Here is a 20488-nt window from a genome sequence, read left to right on the forward strand (position 1 = left end):
AAGCATATTTTCCATTTTTACTATGTAATCTTTTTGATCCATAATTACAAGCATGCCCCCCTTATCACTTTTCATAATACATATAGATTTATTGCCACGCAATTCCTTCATTGCAATTCTAAGTTGTTCACTCAAACTGTTGTTAACAAAAGACTGTGTGTTCCTCCCCAAAGTACTTCTAAAATCACATTCACAAGCAGACTCAAAAATTTTTAAAGTGTGATTTAACAATCCATTAAAACTGGAAGGTTTAATGAGTGACTGCTTGACACTTTTAACATCTTTCATTAAATAAGACAAATTTAATTTTCTAGTGAACAGTTTCAGCTCCAAAATAACATTAGTGATAATGGTTTTCATATTGGGTATAAAATTAAAACCTAATCTCAGCAAATTGATATGATTATCATTTAAATTAAAACTGGATAGGTTTATAATGTCATTCACAGAAGCATTGTACCTTATTCATTGTCCGTTGATGAATCTGAAGTCCTCAGAGCACTCTGTCCCTTCTTGCGCGTAGGTATAGGCTTGAGTCTTAACTGTCTCTTCTCTTTTTTGAGAACTAAAATAATTTTGGATTTTGCATCCAATTCCTTATTGTTATCACTATTGTTGAAAGGATGACCAGTCATTTCTTCATGAGAAGGAATGAATCCGTCAACAGATCCATTAACATCAGTATTATGTTCTCCTATCCTACTTCTGTTTGAAAAAGACGTCAACGGTGTTTCTTCACTCATGACGTCAACAAGAGAGGCAGACCATGTAGAAGCATATTGCTTAAAGTGGACTTGCTTTGATGACTGAAAATTTCTCTTGTTAAATGAAGAATAGTTGTTTTTACTTGGGAGAAACATACTGTATGCACTATCCATCTCATACGCGGACAAATCTCAATCTAATTTATTGTTTTTCCTCTTTATCAACATCTTTTCATGCTGTTCTAATTCTTCTAGCATGAGAAAAGATTCAGTTCTATCACAGAAAATGAACTAAAATTTACTCTTGATCGTTTGCTCCACCTTAAGAATCTCTTCCCTCAATACCACCATAGTATCGTTGTTTCACTCAGTCAACAGGCTAAGGAAACTAATGCCTGCTTCATTGAAGAAGTTCTTTAGACTGTTGAAAAATGGATTGTTGTCTGTTATACCATTGGGACATTTAAAAAATCGGAGTCTCTTTGGTACAATGCTTAATTCAATACATTTGAAAAAATAATTATTCTCATTGTCAATACTCTTGTACTTTTTGAACAACTTGCTTAAATTGTCGCACAAGGCTTTGTATTCAATCAAGCTGGTAGCGCCAATAGATCTCTTAGTATTGAAAAAAGGATTCTCACCATTGTTTAAAGCGGCTGCTATATTAAAATATAACCCTTTTGACTTGACATTCCTTGACTTCACAGGCTCAGTATTTCTCACCGCTTCACTTTGCTGTCTGTTGGTATTCACCTCCACAACAGTGTCTGCATCATCCTCAGATCCAGAGGCTGACAATTCATTTCTAAGATGCTCACTTAGCAAGTGTAGTGACATTTCTATGTCTTCCATGGTCTTTAAAAAGACCTGGTTCAAATGTAATTCAGGAGAACCTCAACCAATATGAATACTAACATCTAATAAAATGTCCCCCAGCACTTCAGCCATAGCAGAAACCAAAACTAATAAAGCAACACCAATAAAAAAAACTAAATGAAATAGAAATACTGCACGGCTAAACAAATAGAGCAAATTGAATGGAATAAGACCAGCACTTTAGCGTAAAACAATATTTAATCTCCACTTTTGTCAATCCAGACACTGCAAGCACTTAAAAGAGCAACACATTAAACACTATTTGAACTACTTCTATTAACATACACCCTGCGATCTTTTAAGAAACATTTAATATTAATTGCATCATTCAAACCTGGAGGCTGATCGGCTTTTAGTTTGATCTGCCACCTAGTTTCACTCTGTTCTAAATAATTATATTGTATGTTAATAAAAATAGTTCAAATAGTGTTTAATGTGTTGCTCTTTTAAGTGCTTGCATTTAATGGTTGTGTTTTAATTGATTTTAATTGAATTCAATTGTTCTTTTGAGTATTTATATGCTGTGTTATTTAGTATGTTTTGCATTTCCGAGGAGGTCTGGATTGACGAAAGCGGAGATTAAATATTGTTTTACGCTAAAATGCTGGTCTTATTCTGTTCAGTTTGCTCTATTTATTCAGCTGTACAGAGCTTCTATGGAGTGTAGTTTTTTTGTTTAGACTCCTAGCATTGAGCGGTATTACCTTTAGATTTCGTAATATTCTAGATAGTAAGAGTTGTCATCCTCCACATACTATGGAAGCCCTGCTATATAATGAACTTCTAAGGGTAAGTAGATTATGTAATGACGAAGTTAATGCAGAGAGAGAAATGTTAAATACCTGTGTCAATTTTAGACAGAGAGGGTATGATGAAAGGGTTATTCTGAATTCCTAACAGAAATTAGTAGAATTCTATTCAGCTTGTAATGAGCCCTTAGCTAAAAGGAAAACCATTAACTGGGAGGCTAATATAGTACATGGTGGTAAAAAAGTTTATTTTGTGATGGTTTATAATATTCTGAGTCACAAAATTATTGATGCTATTAAATATTATTGGCCTTATTTAATTAATAAAGAAGGTGTAAAAATTTATATAGAGTTCCATGTATTTAATTTAAGAGAAGTAGGAATATTAAAGCTATGTTGGTGCATAATACGTTTATACAACCAGGTGAAAAATTGAATGTACATCTTGCTATGTGTGGCACCTTCCCTTGTGGAAGGTGTTCAGTTTGTTTTAACATTATTAAATGTTTTGATAGAATTAATGGTGTTCGATTTTGTTCTACATCTGTATATACATGTACTACTAAATCAGTAATATATGCATTATCCTGCCCCTGTAATTTGTTTTACATAGGGAAAACTAGTAGTTTTTAAGTTTAGAGTATTTAAGTTACGATTCAGGAGCATGTTAGAGATACAAAAAATAAAAATGCTATAAGGCCTGTAACTATACATTTTAATTCTTGCCATAATAGTGATTTTTCCCTATTGAGAACTTGTATCTTGGAACAAATTTTATAGACAAATGAGGGGATTGTGAAAAAAGTTGCTGTATAAAGAAACTTTGTATATTTTAAAGTTTAATACACTTTCTCCAGTAGGCTTGAATAATGAATGCAACTGAAGGGTGTTTCTTTAAAAGTTTTTTTAAAGATAATTGATTAATTATGTTATTATGCAATTGACTGTGTGTGTGTGTGTGTGTGTGTGTGTGTGTGTGTGTGTGTGTGTGTGTGTGTGTGTGTGTGTGTATAAATATATATATGTGTGTTTTGTGATGATTATTTTATAACTACTTGAAGGTTGGTTTATGCCGAGGCACTAGAGTGAATTTTATTAAATTTGTCTAATACAAGACTCGTGGAATTTCTTTACTGACTTGGTAGTTTGGTGTTACCTTTAGATTTTCTTGGTTTTGATTTATGTCAGAAGTAGTTTCAGTCTGGCATTGCCTAAAAAAGGCAGTGTGGGGGAAGACAAAGTTTTAGCAAAAATTTGAAAGCATAGAGGGGAGAGGTGCAGACCTCCCCTGGCAAAACATTGTTGTCTTTTGACCATCTCCTTCCATGATGACAAATATTGCACTCCCTTAGAACCACACCAGAAACTATTTAAGTCAGTCATCTTTTGTTCATATTCTGGCATCATCCTTGGAGAAGGTAAAATGTTACTCAGTTCTAGGCTGATACCAGACTGGGACATATATTCTGGGAGTTCCATGATGTCTCTCTTCATATAGTCTAGGGAGGTACATCTCAGGTCATTTACACCCACATGGATCATAACTGAGTCATACTGGTACTTGTGGTTCAAATACCTGACTGTGTAAATAATTTGGCAGAACCTAGCCCCTTATAAGCAGCTGACAATGACTTTCTCCTTACTCAATGGAGTCTTCAGTGACTGAATGTTGGGATTGTGTGGTGGCTTGCTTTATGGGTTTAGATGTAAAGGCTCCATGAAATGTGGCTGTATGTATTGATGGGGGTGTTGTTTTGTAAGGGTACATTCAGGGCTGCTGAGGGTGTTTGTTATGTGTACTTTATCTAGGAGGTCTTTGGGGATTAGGATGGTTACATTTAAGTGTCTCAGGATATGTGGGTCTATATGTCTGCCCTAAATTGTATGTGATGGGTGTGGTGTGTGTACGACTGACAACCTTATTGACATTATGAGTACTTTTATGTGAGAGCTTTGCCTCCAGTGACATTCTGTAAACACATTTCTCAAATATCATATCAGTTTGTTTGAAAATGTATTGGTTGTCAGTAAATATGAGGCAATTTCTATGTTGCCTCAGGATGCCCATATCCACCAAGCTCATAATGGAGATAGTGGGAAAGTTCACCTCCATGGCAACAGACCCTTTTTATTGATTAGACAGAGTGAGAATATAAAACAATGTCAGGAGTATCTGGTTTTCAACTCTGGGGGCAGTGTTTGTCACTGCAAACAAGTTGTCTTGTGTGCAACTAGGTATTGATGAAATTTCAATTGTGCTATACAGGAAAAAATGTCACTCAACGTGTCTGTGTCAATAAAGGCCACTACCAAACACCTGAGCGTAATCTTATAAGTAGACCCTGATAATTTATGGATGACGTATTTATGCAGATATTTTGAAGTTTGAAACAAATCAAGTAGTACTTATTGAAAACAAATAATTAGCTTGTCAAGAATGATGAAAAGAGGAGAGTCACATGAATGGCTACTGCCTGGCTACTACTAGTGCTCGTCTCAGCACAGCTTCACACTGCTGAGATACAATGCTCCTTTGGTTCCTCTCTCACTAGAAGTAAAACATTAGCGCCAATACCAAGGTGAGAAGCAGGCCACAGCCTGTTTAGTGATCCACATGGTTGTCCCAGATTATGCAAAGGTCTGTAGGATTGTTGTAACCTTTTCTTGGTAGATGCCTTGAATAGCAACCAGACCAGTCAGGAACACCAAGCACAAACACTTACTGCCCAACCAGAAACAGTCAGGAATAAATGCACTCTGCTCCTTCTCTCACCAGGAGCAAAATATAAGCACAAAGTCCAAGTTGGCACCTATGAAGCACACATTAAGCTTTCTGGTGATCAGCAGTCTCCAGGAAATAATGTCCCTGGGCTTGTTCTCTCACCAGGGGCCAAACAGAAGCACTAATTACATATGACTACTGAGCAGCAAAATATGTGATCTACAATAATTGGTGGTCTTGAAGTAGATGTTGCAGATTTTAAAGGTAAGATGGAGAATCAGTTAATATCCGAAGAGTCGCGGTGTTCATTAAGCACTTCTATATGAAAGAGAAGATTACTAAGCATCAGTTATCTAAGTGCAGAAACACTAATTTTAAAATAGCAGGATTGATGGGGAAAGGATGGGCACTTTGTATTCTGGTTCTATGGAATACAGTGAGATCACCAATAAATTTAAATAGTCGAAGGGAAGGGATTTCACAAAATTATAATTTTGTGCTACTCACAACAGCCAATGAAAGTGGAGAGGAAAGAAGATATGTGGTCAAATTAAAATAAGGATCAGGCAAGTAAGCCTCCCCCTTCCATAACCTAGTTCTTCTTCCTTTCTATCCCACTGTTTTAGCTCCCACCAAAAAACTCCCCACTACTCTCTCTGTCTCTACTATCATTGCGCCACCTTTTTCCTACATACTACACTGGTTTCCCTCACCAATAAATGTTGTCCCATCACCCTATCTCTGCTACTCTAATCTCTACATTTCCTCACATTTTACCATCCATACCCTCCCACTTCCATTCTTCTTTTCCTTTATACTCTATTCCTGCTCTAAATAGCTACTAGGCATCTCTTAACATGATAATCTTGAACCTCTGGCATAAGATGCTTGTAAATATCTTTGATATATAGCTTAACCCCTCTGCTATGCTAATTATAGTTTAACTACTTTATTAATATTTTTACTGTCTTGTTATTATAAATATTTATTTGACTAATCTGGTATACTTTGTACTGTGTTGTTATTATAATTTCTACCATGACACTATGTGCAAAGTTTTACCTTTGCATTGTATAGTCTATCAAGTTTCTTCATGGAATTTTTCTCCCTGGACCTCCACTAAAAATGGGATCTTCTTGGCCTAGTGGACTATCCTTGAAAACAAATGCTAATAAATATATAAATAGGTAAACAGAAAAAAAAAAAACACTTGAATTTAAAAACTCAACAGCACCAGGGTGGGAGGTGGGGAAAACTTATTTTCTGTGTGATTCACAAGAGACTCAGGTGTGGCCTCTTTCCTAGTTTAAATATGCAATAAAAATAGAATAAAAGTAAAACACCATGTAAAGAAAAGAAATCACATTATACAAAATAGAAGGAGGTGAGGCGACCCAGCACTGCCAACCAATATGTGACATGAATATCCCACCTCTGGGCCAGTAATCAAGGAGTCTCAGTCCTCACCACTGGCACCTTTGGGGAGACATTCACTGAGAGGATAACAGGAATACACACAGTATTTCCAGATGTAGCTCTCTGCATCAAGTGCAATTTTCCTTAAGAGCACACAGAGACCACAGTCAGTCTGGGGGTGGTTTCTCACACTTTCTCCAGATCCACAGTAAGACTCCCAACTGGCACAGCTATAGTGTTGAGATCTCAGTTCAGTGTCCAAGCTAAGGCCTCCAGCACCCTCTCTGTCCAACCAGTGCTTTGTGTTGCTGCCCAGGTAGCTGACATGGACACACACACACACACACACACACACTCACACACACACACACTCTTTGAGATTTGATTTGCACACACACACACACACACACACACACACACACACACACACACACACACACACACACACACACACACACACACACACACACACACACACACACACACACACACACACACAGTCATGACTGCCACCAGGCACTTCTTCCAGCTACCTTAAGGCTCCTCCAAGGGTACCCAATGTACTGAGTGAAATTAATATTACTATAAATGGTAGTTTGCCCAAGAGCAAGGCTGTTAGGAGTGGCCCACACAGTGTCGCCAAATAAATAAGCAAGTACTCTCAAAACTTAAATATCTCTACAAAGAGCCACAATGAAAGGTTTAAATATATTTAATAATAAATAATAAAAGTAAAATTCTAATTATATATTCACAGTGACATCAGATTTCAAAACACAGCAATATTTATAATAACATTGCATGACAGGCTCAGATAAATAAAGAAAAACAACACCTAAGCTAAGCGTCACTAAATTCCTGACTGTATCTAAGAAAATTATTATACTCTAATAGCTTACTAATAGAACAAGGCAGATGATGTGGTGAATGGTTCTTCTTGTTGTCAGGTCCAAGACAGACTACAGAATGCACTGTTTCACTAATAGACTTTTGAAAATAATATCTAAAATATTACTGCTGATATAGTTTGCAGAATGACATCACTTCCTGTCATCTGACTTGTAGTTGCCCAGTAAAACCCCCATTGATGGCAGCTGGCAGTATTTAGCACCTACCAATAAAAATACACCAAGCACAAGGGGATTTGCTCAGATCTGTTGAGCTTCTGGAATTTGTAAAACAACTAAACACTTCCACTCTTGAGTGGCAATTAAGTCACCCCAAACGACAATACAAAAAGCTTCCAAGTACAGACCTTGTGTCTCTGGCTGCCTTCAAACCTGTGAGATAACATCTTTATGGCCTAGCCTATAAAGTGATTTAATTTCAGATGTTTTTCTCAAATTTGTTAGACTGAAGTTAACCCTCTAGTTTCCTCTGTTAAAAAATATACATTTAAATTATTTATTTATTGATTTATTTACTTATTGACATATGTTAACCGGGAAAGTCCACTGGCTTAGAGACTCATTTTCAGTGGAGGCCGAGGGAGAAACGTTCCATACATATGACATAAAACTGGATATACAGTACAACTTTTAATGAAAATACGTTGAATTAATTAATTAAAATAACAACGTAAAACTGGAAGGTTACTTCAAGCATAATGAATGAGTTAACTTATATGACAAAATAAAACTGGTAGGTAACATCAAAAATAAAAATATAGAAACATACATAATAGATAATAAAACACACATAAAAATGTATAAGCTATATGTTGTATATTCATTGTACTGAGAATAAGGGTGGAAGTATATTAAGGAAAGGTATACTATTTGTTTGGCGGTAGAGAACTGTGATGTGAATAGAAGGATGCTGTGAGTAGAAGGATGATGTGAGTAGGAGAAGTGGGTAGTTAGATGGATATGGTGGGAGAGAATAAGGGAGTAGAGGGATGGAGATATAAAAGATAAAATAGGGTGTGGTAGTAGGAGGATGGAGGTGCAAAAGATGAGAAAAAGATAAGAGAAGAATAAGGAAAGGAAACAGTTGCAATAGTGCATGTACATTTCTGTTCTCTGCAGTAGGCACACTGTGAATACAGTCCAAACTCAAGCACTTTACAAGTACCTTTTCAACATATGTCTATACTAATCAGTTTGATATACACATGGCATACAGTTCTAATACATTAGTAACACAAACATCTTATATAAATGATGTCGATATTCACAAATGACATATAATTATTTACAAAATTCCACCTAGCTGTGCTGGTAGTACCTCATGTCATCACAGAAGACAATAAAGCAATAACCAATGCAAGAAAGCAAAAGCAAACTATCCTTTTCCTCACAACAAGTTGCGGCAGAGTATGGGTGAGCTTTTCCAGAAAAACCTTGAAATGTTTTAATTTATTCCTTAAAAAGCAGGTTTAGTTCCTAGCTCCAGCCTCAGTTGACAGATAATTAACCTTAATTGACCTGTTCTAATTTGTGTGTGACTCACAAGAGACACAGCTGTGGTCACTTACATAGTTTAAATATTCAATTAAAAACAGAATACAGGTAAACACAGTGTAATGAAAACACATCACAATATACAAAAAAGAAGAACTCCATTAAGTAATACAAATACTGGAAAGCAAACACAAGCAAACATTTCCCTCACTGCAAGCTGTGACAGAGTCTGGGTGAGCTTTTCCAGTGTGCTTATATGTTTTCATTGGAAATCTATGTGTGATTGCCCAGATGCTATATATGGACACATTACAAATAAGGTGGATGTGGGTCATACAGAACAGTTACTGAAACAAATCCTTGTGAATAGCAACACAATTGCACATACAATGAATACAGTGGGTGGAGGACAAGGGAGAGCGTTGCATCCATATGAGCACCAATTTATAATTTCAGTGCCATAACACCTAGACCTGTTCAATGGCAAATGGTTTCAAAATATTTCTCATTTATTCCCATATCCAGGGCATGTTTATCATATATACTTTTGCAGCTTAGGCATTTCATTAAAATCCTGAAGCCAGTGTATGTTTTAAATGTCATTAACTTTAAAGATGAATTCAGTGAAACAACTTTAAAGAAACACAGTTTTTACACTCCTGTTTTAGATTCTAGTTTGGACACATTTTTTAACAGTTATGATAATAAGCTAATCTCTGTCCTATCCAACAATGTCTTTTCGGCTTTTCCCAGTTAGGGGTCACCATAGCGGATCACCGGTCCACTAATGATTGGCAGTGGATTTTTACGGTGCCGAGGTGCTAGCTGAAATCACAACTGTCATGGAAGGCACACCCACATGCACATGCACCTACCTGCATGTCTTTATCGTTTACGCAGCCACAGGGTGCTGTGCAGACTCCACACAGAAGGAACTCTGGCCAAGAATCGAACCGAAGAAAAGACTGAAAATGTTTTTTTTTTTAATTTAATGATTTTAAAGAATAGAGCCTTATTTGAACTTAGTGTCATGCATGACATCAGGTTATAAAAGCTGATCAGACAATTTAGTGATTTTTATGGACAATGTTGATTTTATTTATTTATTTATTTATTTATTGGCATTTGTTTTCTGGGAAAGTCCACTAGGCCAAAAAGGAGCCCATTTTCAGTGGATGCCCAAGAAGAAAAGGTCCAAGGAAACATAAAGAGCTTACATAAAGTTTCAAGTAAAGTTGCAAACAATTTCAACACATCAAGGAAATTATTTAAAAAATTATTGAAATAGTATGGAAATAGTTAAAACATTATACTTAACATAAAGATTAGATGTATTCATTGTACAGATATAATAACATGGCACATACTAGGCAAAAATAGGAATATGAATAATAAGAAGATGATATGGGTGGAATGACTATTAGGGTGAGAGGCTTACATAATGGCAAAGGTCTTTGCCTCATAGGGACACAGTACAGGGTTTTATTCTCACCTTGCTGTGAGAATCACCAGAGCTGTGGATGAAGGCAATGTGGTTCATACAGCCTACCTTGATCTGGCCAAGGCCTTTGCTACTATTCCCCACTCAAGAATCATAGAAAAACTCACTAAGCTAGGCATCAACTGCTATGTCACTAGGTAGGTTGCAAAATGTCTCACAGATAGAACCCACAGTATGAAAGTAGCTGACTCCAAGTCAGACTGCTGACCAGTCACAAGTGGAATCCCACAGGGTTCGGTACTGGGTCCTCTCCTGTTTGGTATCTATTTCTGTGAAGTCCAGGCCAACACAAAGGGACTCTGGCTGACAAGGTTCACAGATGATTGCAAGTTGGGAGCTATTATTAACTCCCCAATTGATGTTGACATCCTACAGAAAGGCCTCACTGAGACCAACGACTGGTGTAAGAACCATGGCCTTAAGCTCAATGCCAAAAAATGTGTCGTCATCCCCTTTGGAAAAAACCCAGTTCCCATGAATTACCATAGTTTCATAGTTTAGTACTAGGCTATCTGCCCTGGGGCATTTATAAGCCTAGCCATAGTGATGTGGCTTTCGCCACCCCATGTAATGGTACAAAAGTGTACAGAATAGATTTAGAATACTGTGCCTCTGTCTAGTAGTGACACAGTGAAGACCCCCTTACATAACATAATTAGTTTACTGTGCCTCTGTCTAGTAGTGACACAGAGATGATCCCTGGGGTAAACCTATGATCTCCCATCCACTCGTCAAGATTTCTTTTGAAGAGAGTCAGTGAGGGGCTCTGCCTAACATGAACTGGGATTCTGTTCCAGAGTATGGGAAGCCTCTGAGTTATGAATCTGTCCCTCCAGCATGTCCTATTCATATTTGTGCTGAGGTTTAAATCTTTAGCTCTCGTGGTTCTGATGGATTTGGATTTTTTGAGGTGGAGCATGTCCATCAATTCCTGATTGGACATGGCCTTGTACGTCAGGCACAGATCACCTCTAAGTAGGCGGTATGCTACTGAATAGAGCTGGAGATTCTTTAGTCTGGCAGCATATGACATATGTTGGAGACCCTTGATCCTCTTGGTGAGGTACTTTTGGAGTCTCTCTAGCTGTTGCAAGTGCCGGGTGAGGTACATACCAAATGGGGCATTGTACTCAATCATGGGCCTGATAAGGGAGGAGTATAGGGGTACAATGACCTCCTCTGATCTGGATGTGAATCTCTTCATGATAAGGTGGGCAAGGTAGAAAGTCTTTCTAACCACTTTGGCAATGTGGGTGTCAAATGAGAGGTCACTATCAACTTGGGTCCCCAGGTCTCTGATTACTTTTTCCGTACTCAGTGGGTTACTGTCTATGTGATAATTTGTGGGTACTTTGTTTTTCCCAAAGGGGATGACTATACCTTTTTTGGCATTTAGTGTAAGGCCATGACTCCGGCACCAGCTGTCCATTTCAGTGAGGCCTTTCTGTAGGATGTATGTGTCAGCTGGTGTATCGACTATGGCACCTAGTTTGCAGTCATCTGCGAACTTTGTCAGCCACAACCCTCCCATGTTTGCTTTCACATCTGAGAAATAAATGCCGAACAAGAGGGTTCCCAGGACAGAGCCCTGTGGGACACCACTTGTGACTGGCTTTGAGTCTGACATGGCACCAGTGATTTTGACTTTATGGGTTCTATCCTTTAGCCAGTTTGCAACCCATCTTGTGACATATGGATTTACATTTAAGCTGTTGAGCTTGTCTATGATGCCAGAGTGGGGTATTGTGTCGAAAGCTTTAGCCAAGTCCAGGTAGGCTGTATGGACTGCCTTGCCCTCGTCAATGGCTCTAATGACTGTTTTGAAAAAGTCAACCAGGTTCAAAAGGCAGGATCTGCCCTTTACAAAGCTGAACTGGGTAGGATCAAGTGTCTGTAAGTCCCAAATGTCTGTTTATGAGTTCCATAATGATTCTTTCCATAGCTTTGCAGACCAGGCTGGTTAAGCTTATGGGGCAGTAGTTACCAGGGTCTGTAGAGGTGCCTCCTTTGTGGAGTGGGACTACTGTTGCTGTACGCCAGTGTACAGGTACATATCCTGTAGTAAGGCTAAGGTTAAATAGCATTTTTATGTGCAGGTTTATCTCCTCTTGGAGTTCACATAGCACCAACCCGGGATACCGTCAGGTCCCATTGATGCTGTGTTTTTACCTTTGCTGAGGGCGGTTCTCACCTGGACATCTGAGATGACAGGGAGGTTACATTCAGCTGGAATAAGTATTTCTTCTTTTGGGGGTGAGGGAGGGGAGAAATTTGCACTGAACCTGTCTGCCAGGATGTTGGCAATGTCTGTGGGTTCAGTGTATTTTTTGTCATTGTGAACTAACTCTGAACATATCTGAGGGTTTCCGCCCAGGTTTCTAACATAACAGAAGAAGGCCTTGTGGTTATCTTTAGTGTCCATAGTGATTTTTCTCTCAAAGTTGACCTTGGATGTTTTTATGAGAGAACATAGCTTTCTACTAGTGCTGGTCAGATATGCCTTCTCTTTATGGGATTTTGCTCTGTCGTGCAGTAGCTTCCTTCAATGATAGTCCACTTAACACAGAAGGCATCATAATAGATCTGGGAACACAAGTTGACAGCAACTTTCTTTTGACCACCACATTGCCACTGTGATCAGAACGTCCTTCTATGTGGCACATCTCATTCCTAAGGATTTTGCATCCAGGAAGGAGGTCATTGTCTACCTCTACTCTTCCCTCATTAGGCCGATCATTGAGTACAATGCCCCATTTGGCATGTAACTCACTAGACACCTGCAACAACTGGAGAGGCCACAAAAGTACCTCATAAAGAGGATTATAGGCCTTAAACACTTGTCCTATATAGACAGACTCTAAAAATTCCAACTATTCTCTCTCTCATACTGCCTAATTTGAGGCTATCTGTGCTTGACTTACAAAGCCATGTCTGACCCAGCTCTGTTAGAAATGCTACATCTAAAGAAATTCCAATTCCTCCTCACCACATGCTCTAGAGACCTCAACCTCATTATCACAATCAACAGAACATGCTGGAGGGACAGGTTCATAACCCAGAGACTGCCCATGCTATGGAATAGACTTCCCATACATGTCAAACCGAGCACCTCACTGGCACTCTTCAAGAGAAATCTTGATGAGTGAATGGGAAATAGAAAATTTACCCTGGGGATCAATCCAGTGGCTCTACTCGACAGAGGCACTGGGAACTAAGGTCGGGTGGCATGATGCTAGGGTAATCCTATGGGCTAGGCTTGTAAAGGCTCCAGGGCCATTACCCCAGAACACACCTATGAACCTATGAACCTTGTGTTATTAGTTAGGCTTAAAACAGCCCTTCAGTGTAGCTAGCCTAATATTCACTTATGAACCTATGAAATCTGACAATAAAGTTACAGTACAGTAAGTCTGTCCTTTAACAACAAAGACATGTATATAGGTAATGCCGTACAAGTACTTTTACATCAGATGGATTTGAATATGCAAATTTAAGAGTTTTTCAGGATCCTTGTCATAGGCTGGGCTATCATTTTGAAGTGTCAAAATACATAAAGATATACCCCGGGATTCATGAAGCTTGCGCCAAGCACAGGCGTAGTGTAGGCGGAATAATGCCAAATATGGCCATCGAGCGATTCAGGTATGATCCAATACCATGCGCACTATGGGTGTACACCAGAACTGCGCGGCCCTCGGCATAGATATGCTAATCACCCCATGTGCAGTGTCGCACCATGAAAATGAAGGCAGATAGTGATTCATGAAGTGGTGCAGGTGTAGCGTAAGCCCACGGAAATGTAAACCAAAAAACACGGTTTACCTTTTCCCAAACAGAACATCGGAGCTATGGAAGCAGACCAGACTCATGTATTACAAAGTTAACATATGCCAATGGTGAAATACACAGCCAATGGCATAAGAAAAGATGCACAACACCTAAAAAACAACATTTAATGTCATGTCCACAGTAACGTACAGTACAACTGCAGGGCATGTGTGCGTAAACTGGAACATAAAGAAATTATATAAAAATGTCATAAAATCGCAATGTAATACAAATCAGGTTTACACCATAATACACAATGGTAGGCATGGAACACCACAACCAAGGTGCAAGGGTTGCTAAGGGCCTGTGACAGTGTTTGGCATGGTAACTATGAATTAGTAGTCAATGCCATGCAAATGAGGCAGATAATACTGAATCTCAAATGTCCTGCTGCATGAAGGTTGTACCATACAGCGCAGCACAATAACACCGAGGAGTGGCACAGAGGAGATACATGACATCAGCAGAGGGGTGTGCCACCGTAGCAGTAAGCACATTGGAGCAATGCAAATCTGGCCTGGCCATTGCTAAGCAAAGCTGCAGGACAGGGCTGGGGAGGAAGGTATAGAATCGTTTAGCTGAGAGCACACAGGTGTCCAAAAGCGCATGTATACGGGGATGAAAACTTGCCCAAAACCCAGTAAGTGGATGCACACGCCATGAACAATAGCACAAACAGGAAGGTCAAGGGAAGAAAAGAAGGAAATGCCAAAGTAAGGTAATTGGAGTACTAATGAGCAATAAACACCAATAAACTCACGGCGGCCAATCGACGGCAGCTGAAAAGTCTGCTCACAGAAACCTGCAAAACAGGATAGGGGTGGCATTGGAATGCAAAGAAAGGAGGGGAAGCATTGAATTGCAAAGATAGGAGATTTGTCATAGCAGAGCAAAGCAAAATGTCAGTAGAGCGGCAATAGCACACATTACGCAAGATATGCCAGGTCTAGGAAAGTACAAATGAAAGCAGGCTGCTGGATGGATGCCAGAAAATGGTAGGTGGAATGTGCAGAAATGTAAAGGGAAGGTCAAGAGGTAATCCACAGCAGCCATATGTAATTCAACACCAAATGCACCACAATAGTAGTTCCGGTAGTAAAACACATAAGATACCCTGTAGCTACGACCGTACATACACACCCTATGACATCATTGGTGTTCACAGCACAATAGTATAAAGTGTGAAAGCACCCTACACACACCAGTCTATTCCCAAACACTGCACAATAGGTGTAAACACATGGGGAACTTTTAAAATGTATATGTTGGGAGCTGCCATAGCTGTGATTCATCAGCATGTGTTAGAGACTGACGGTGTTGTGGAGGATGATGCCGACAACCACCGCAGGCTCCGGAGGAGGAGAAGAGTGTTCAGACCAAAGGTAACCTACCAGGGGCTACATGATCTGGAGAAAGTAGAGCATTACAGGGTGAACAGGAACATCTTACAGCAAATAGTGGAGCTGTGCTGGCCACGCCTGAGAACCAGAAACAACAGAGGGGAACCCATCCCAGTGGACACGAAGGCATGTGTAAGCTTGTGAATACTAGCCAGAGGAACCTTTCAATGGCCAACTGGAGATATAATAGGGATCTCACAGGCATCAGCATCTAGGGTACTACACCAGTTCCTGGATGCCATGTTACCACATGCCAATGAGCATATATACTTCCCCCAACATCAGGAGGAGTTGGCCAGCAATATGCGTCACTTCCACCGTGTGGCACACTACCCGGAGGTACTGGGTGCGATAGACTGCACGCACATACAAATCAAGTCACCACCCGGTGAGCATGGTAGGTGCTACATAAACCACAAGGGATTCCACTCCATCAACTGCCAGGTCATGTGCAATGCCTAGGGCTTTGTCATGGATGTGTGTGCTGGCAGCCCTGGAAGCTACCATGACTCCCATATCTGGCATGCCTCACAGCTGTATCAGGTATTTGTCAGGGGGGACATCCCACATGGCCACCTTGTGGGGGATGTTGGCTATGCACTGGAGCTGTGGATGATGACTCCCATCAGAAATGCACACACACCCATGCAAGAATGCCATAATGAGGCACATTCACAAACCAGAATCATCACAGAGCGTGTGTTTGCGATGCTGAAATCACGGTTCTGGTGCTTGGACACATCTGGTGGAGCCTTGCAGTACTCTCCAGGCACGTGTGCCAACATCGTCATAGTATGTGCCATGCTACATAATATGATCCTGCGGAAACAGCTGCAGCAGGGACAAAATGGTGAAGGCCCTCATAGCCCACCACAATCATCAAGGCCATCACAAGCACAGAGGGATTCAGACCATGAACACACTGTGCCAGCCCCAGTAGGCAGATGGAGGCGTGCCCAATATGCCTATGCCTTTGCAAAGAGGGAACGTATAGCACATACTCTGACAGTGTAGGCCCCTACGGACTGACACACCACTCCACCTGCACACACAGTAAAATGGATAGCACACAAACACGACCACCTGTAAATTGTAATGTATAGGTGGCCCACTGTGTGAATCCTACATAGGCAGCCCTCAAACATTGTACACACAACAGCTATTGGAACACAGAATGTCAACACCTGAACAGTACATGCGTCTATCAGCATATGGTGGTGCTGTGTGTATAGGTTCCCAGGCACATCGGTAGGTACACAGCTGATTGTCAGAGGCCATACACCAAACGGGGCAAACAGTGTCCGCTGTCACCACAACATCGAGTAACCAACTGTCGCTTAGTGGAGCAGAGGCAATTGTGGGAGCACATGTGTGTAAGCACTGTTCAGCACACACTCAGCATGGAGTCCCTGATGCATTAATGAGGGGCTCCACATAATATAATCATGGATGTTGTGTCAAGGCATGGGGTGTACCCATGACAGGTATTCATCACCCCAGCATGCTCCACCTATGGTCATTTGAAGGTGTAGCACAGTATTGTGTGTGGCTCACTGTGATATACATACCCAATGCCAGAGCACATCCAGTAAACATCACATGGACATACCATTAACTGGACCCATCAATATGTAAACTAACTGAGTTACCCATGTGAGTGCAGTATGGAGTAACAGCCATAGTATACTCCACGTACAAAACAACATAACACGTGTACAAATCCCAGATGGCCATGTGTTAAATGCAGTGACCATCATGCATGTTCCCGGTCCCACATCCTGCAAGGGATGTAACGTAATACCAAAGGCATGAGTAATGCATGTCGGATGCAGGTCATCAGATCATATGTGTAGCACACGTTAGCGGGAATATGCATTGCCTACTGCTGGTAAGCAATGTTTAAATATGACTATATGGATATGCGCGAAACAGGGATAAGCTTCTCCGAATATCGCGCAGATCATGGTCAGTGATGGCCAGAACAGGTGAAACCAGCATTATTCACCCCTGTACTAATAGCACATGCTCTGAAGGGTAAAACAACCAATGCCAGGAGTAGAACATGCAATCATGTATAGAATCACCTAACACTATTGCTAGCCAAGATGTACCTATGGTAGGGTTGGACCTCTTCAAATGACCAATGTGGGACATACATCAGATGTCTGCAGGCCGACACATACACCTGGCCAGTACAAAATTCAGAACTTCACTGTTTTGCCTAGATAAAAGCTCATTCTTGTAATGTTTACTTACTTATTCTGTTTCTAGAACATATAGGTGGTTCAGACACAGAATAACTATTTTATGCAACTATTACATAAACTATAGGAAATAAGTATGTTCTAAAATCTCAGGACATTTGCCATGTTTACAAATATTTTGCAGGACACAACTGCCCAAAGAGGGACTGTCCCTCGCAGAGTGGGACAGCTGGTAACCCTAACCTACGGCAGGTGTGCAATGTGACAGGTACAGACACAAACGTGCGAAGTCCAGGAAACATTATACACCAACAAGTACACAATGAAAGGTGTAGCTTGCCTGTCACTTTCCCTGTCAAATATATATATATATATATATATATATATATATATATTTGTACATATATATATACATATATATAATACAGATAGAAAGGGCGATAGAGTGATATATGTTGATATATACGGATTCAGCGATATCTGCAAATATATATAGATAGGTCAACGACATTCATAACACCTTGGAGGTACAAATACATAGGATACCACCAACTATGGAATGTGTAACATACCGACATGCGTAACCACGAGGCTGAAAGACCGAAAGAACACAGTACTGGAACAGTACAACTGCGAGTAATAGTATGATGATATGAAGGGACATTTAGTTACTGCTGCCGGTGTTGCGGTCCATGTAGGTACTATGTTCATCTGTGTTTGTGAGTGCTGTAGTCTGTGTATGTGTGTGTTGAGGGTGCCGTGTGCGTCTCCATGTGACTGTAATGTGTGTGTGTGTGTGTGTGTGTGTCCGCATCATGTGTCTGTTAGTGCCAACTCGGAGGTAGATCATTACGGTAGGTGTGGGTATAGCTAGCCATAGGCATACAGTTACCACCTGTCCCACATTAGGAGGGACCGCCCCTCCCTGGGTAGGTGTGTCCTGACATAAAACATTACAAAGGGCAAATGTCCGGGATTGTAGGACATTAATATGTCCCATATATAATGTAATAGTTGCATTAAATAGTTATGCCTGTATGTAAGAAACGTAAATGTTACATGCAATATGATAAGTAGCCAAAGTCCCACAATAGGTATGTATTGAGGATAAAAGTATGTGCTAACCTGTGTACTGACCGTGGCTATGTGTTGGCCTGTAAACACTGCTGTGTGTCCCGCAAGTGTCCAACAATGGCCATATGAAAAGGTGGCAACCCATGGCAAAGAAGTTCTGTTACCAACACAACCGCAATGACTTCAAATATCTGGGACAGAAATACACAGGATAGCTGTCATTTAGACATATCCCTTTACATATCGCTGCAATTCCAGAGGTATGGAAATATCAACCTCACTTGCATAGTATATAGAAACCAACTAACAACGGCCCAATGTACAATCCCGTAACATAAGTCTACTAACTGATAGCTCTTTAATTAGGGACGGAGCCCACACACATATATATGGAATATGTGGAAATGCAAGCCTCACAAACCTGTATATGCTACGTACACCCACCGACATCCCCCACACTAGAAACTATAGCAATATAAACTGTAATAACAGCGCAAACATCCAGTCAGTCAATTACATCTGCAGAACCGTCAACATACCTTGTGAGAGACACAATTAAAGGTGCCATGCAAAATTGCAGCCGTTATATAATGGAACAAACGGCGATGTTACAGGTTTTGTTTGCAATAGTCCGTTATCAGACGTTGGGATGACAGGTACACCCACATGTTGAACCACATACTCTAGCTGCCACACACAATCCATGGGGGACATGAATCCAAAGTATAATTGTCTCTATGCATAGCAGTTACAATTACACATAACAAAACACAATACAGGCCGTCTCCCCGAAGCTATGGCAAATGGGCAACGCCCAGGTGGAGAATTCAATTATACCCCACTGTTGCCACGTAATTGGTGAATGGAGTAGCTGCACAGCTGATATGCAAGTAATTAGTCACTCAGGAACACCAATTGGCGAGAGGAAACCACATGTTACAGGTATCGACGTATATAAGGATGACTTGCCAGACATTCAAACCGTATGCTCATACAAAATACCTGTTTAAGCAGTGTGAGGGAGATAGAGACAAAACTCCATAACGATAACAAGGTATGTAGAAAACTCGGTATGTAAGTTTATGTATAGCATGTTTTTTGTTAATTATTTACTGTATGTATAGCCTGGTTTGCATTAATTAAAAGTGTCCGCAATGCATAAAGTGGGAAAAGGTATTTATGTAGTGATGTCTTGCTGAGCATACTAATGCATGTAGAAACTGTGCGTCCAGCAGTGGGCCACAAGGTACACATCACAGACACCACAAGAGATGCTACATGAGGGCTTTAAACAGAACAATTCCATACAACCCACTGTCAGTGGTAGGGTATGTCCAACAAGTACGTGCCATAGCAGGGGATAGTATATGTTGATATACTGTCACAGTAGGCATGTGTATGGGCATATAACAACAATGACATGTCTAAGGTGGTCCCGCTGTGCAAGTATGCTTTGCATTATGGGATACTATGTGAAATATGTGTAATGTATAGTATTGTAGGTAGATATGTCAGATATTCTACACAGCATAACAGGCATATCATGCATACCAAAGGTATTGTCTATTGGCATGTACAATAACAGGATACATATGACTTGTAGGCATGG

The 20488-nt window shown here is 40.2% G+C and overlaps 1 long non-coding RNA gene across 1 annotated transcript in view; it reads left to right on the plus strand.

Annotated features, from left to right (window-relative positions):
• The first annotated feature begins 2145 nt into the window (after positions 1-2145).
• Positions 2146-20488, plus strand: part of LOC122794809 — a 54326-nt gene continuing 35983 nt past the window's right edge. Inside the window, exon 1 of the long non-coding RNA XR_006363709.1 lies at positions 2146-2372. This is a non-coding gene — a long non-coding RNA (uncharacterized LOC122794809). The remainder of the gene's footprint in view (positions 2373-20488) is intronic.

The sequence above is a fragment of the Protopterus annectens genome, chromosome 2.part1 (genome assembly GCF_019279795.1).
Source record: "Protopterus annectens isolate FY-2018-M chromosome 2.part1, PAN1.0, whole genome shotgun sequence".
NCBI lineage: Eukaryota > Metazoa > Chordata > Ceratodontiformes > Protopteridae > Protopterus > Protopterus annectens.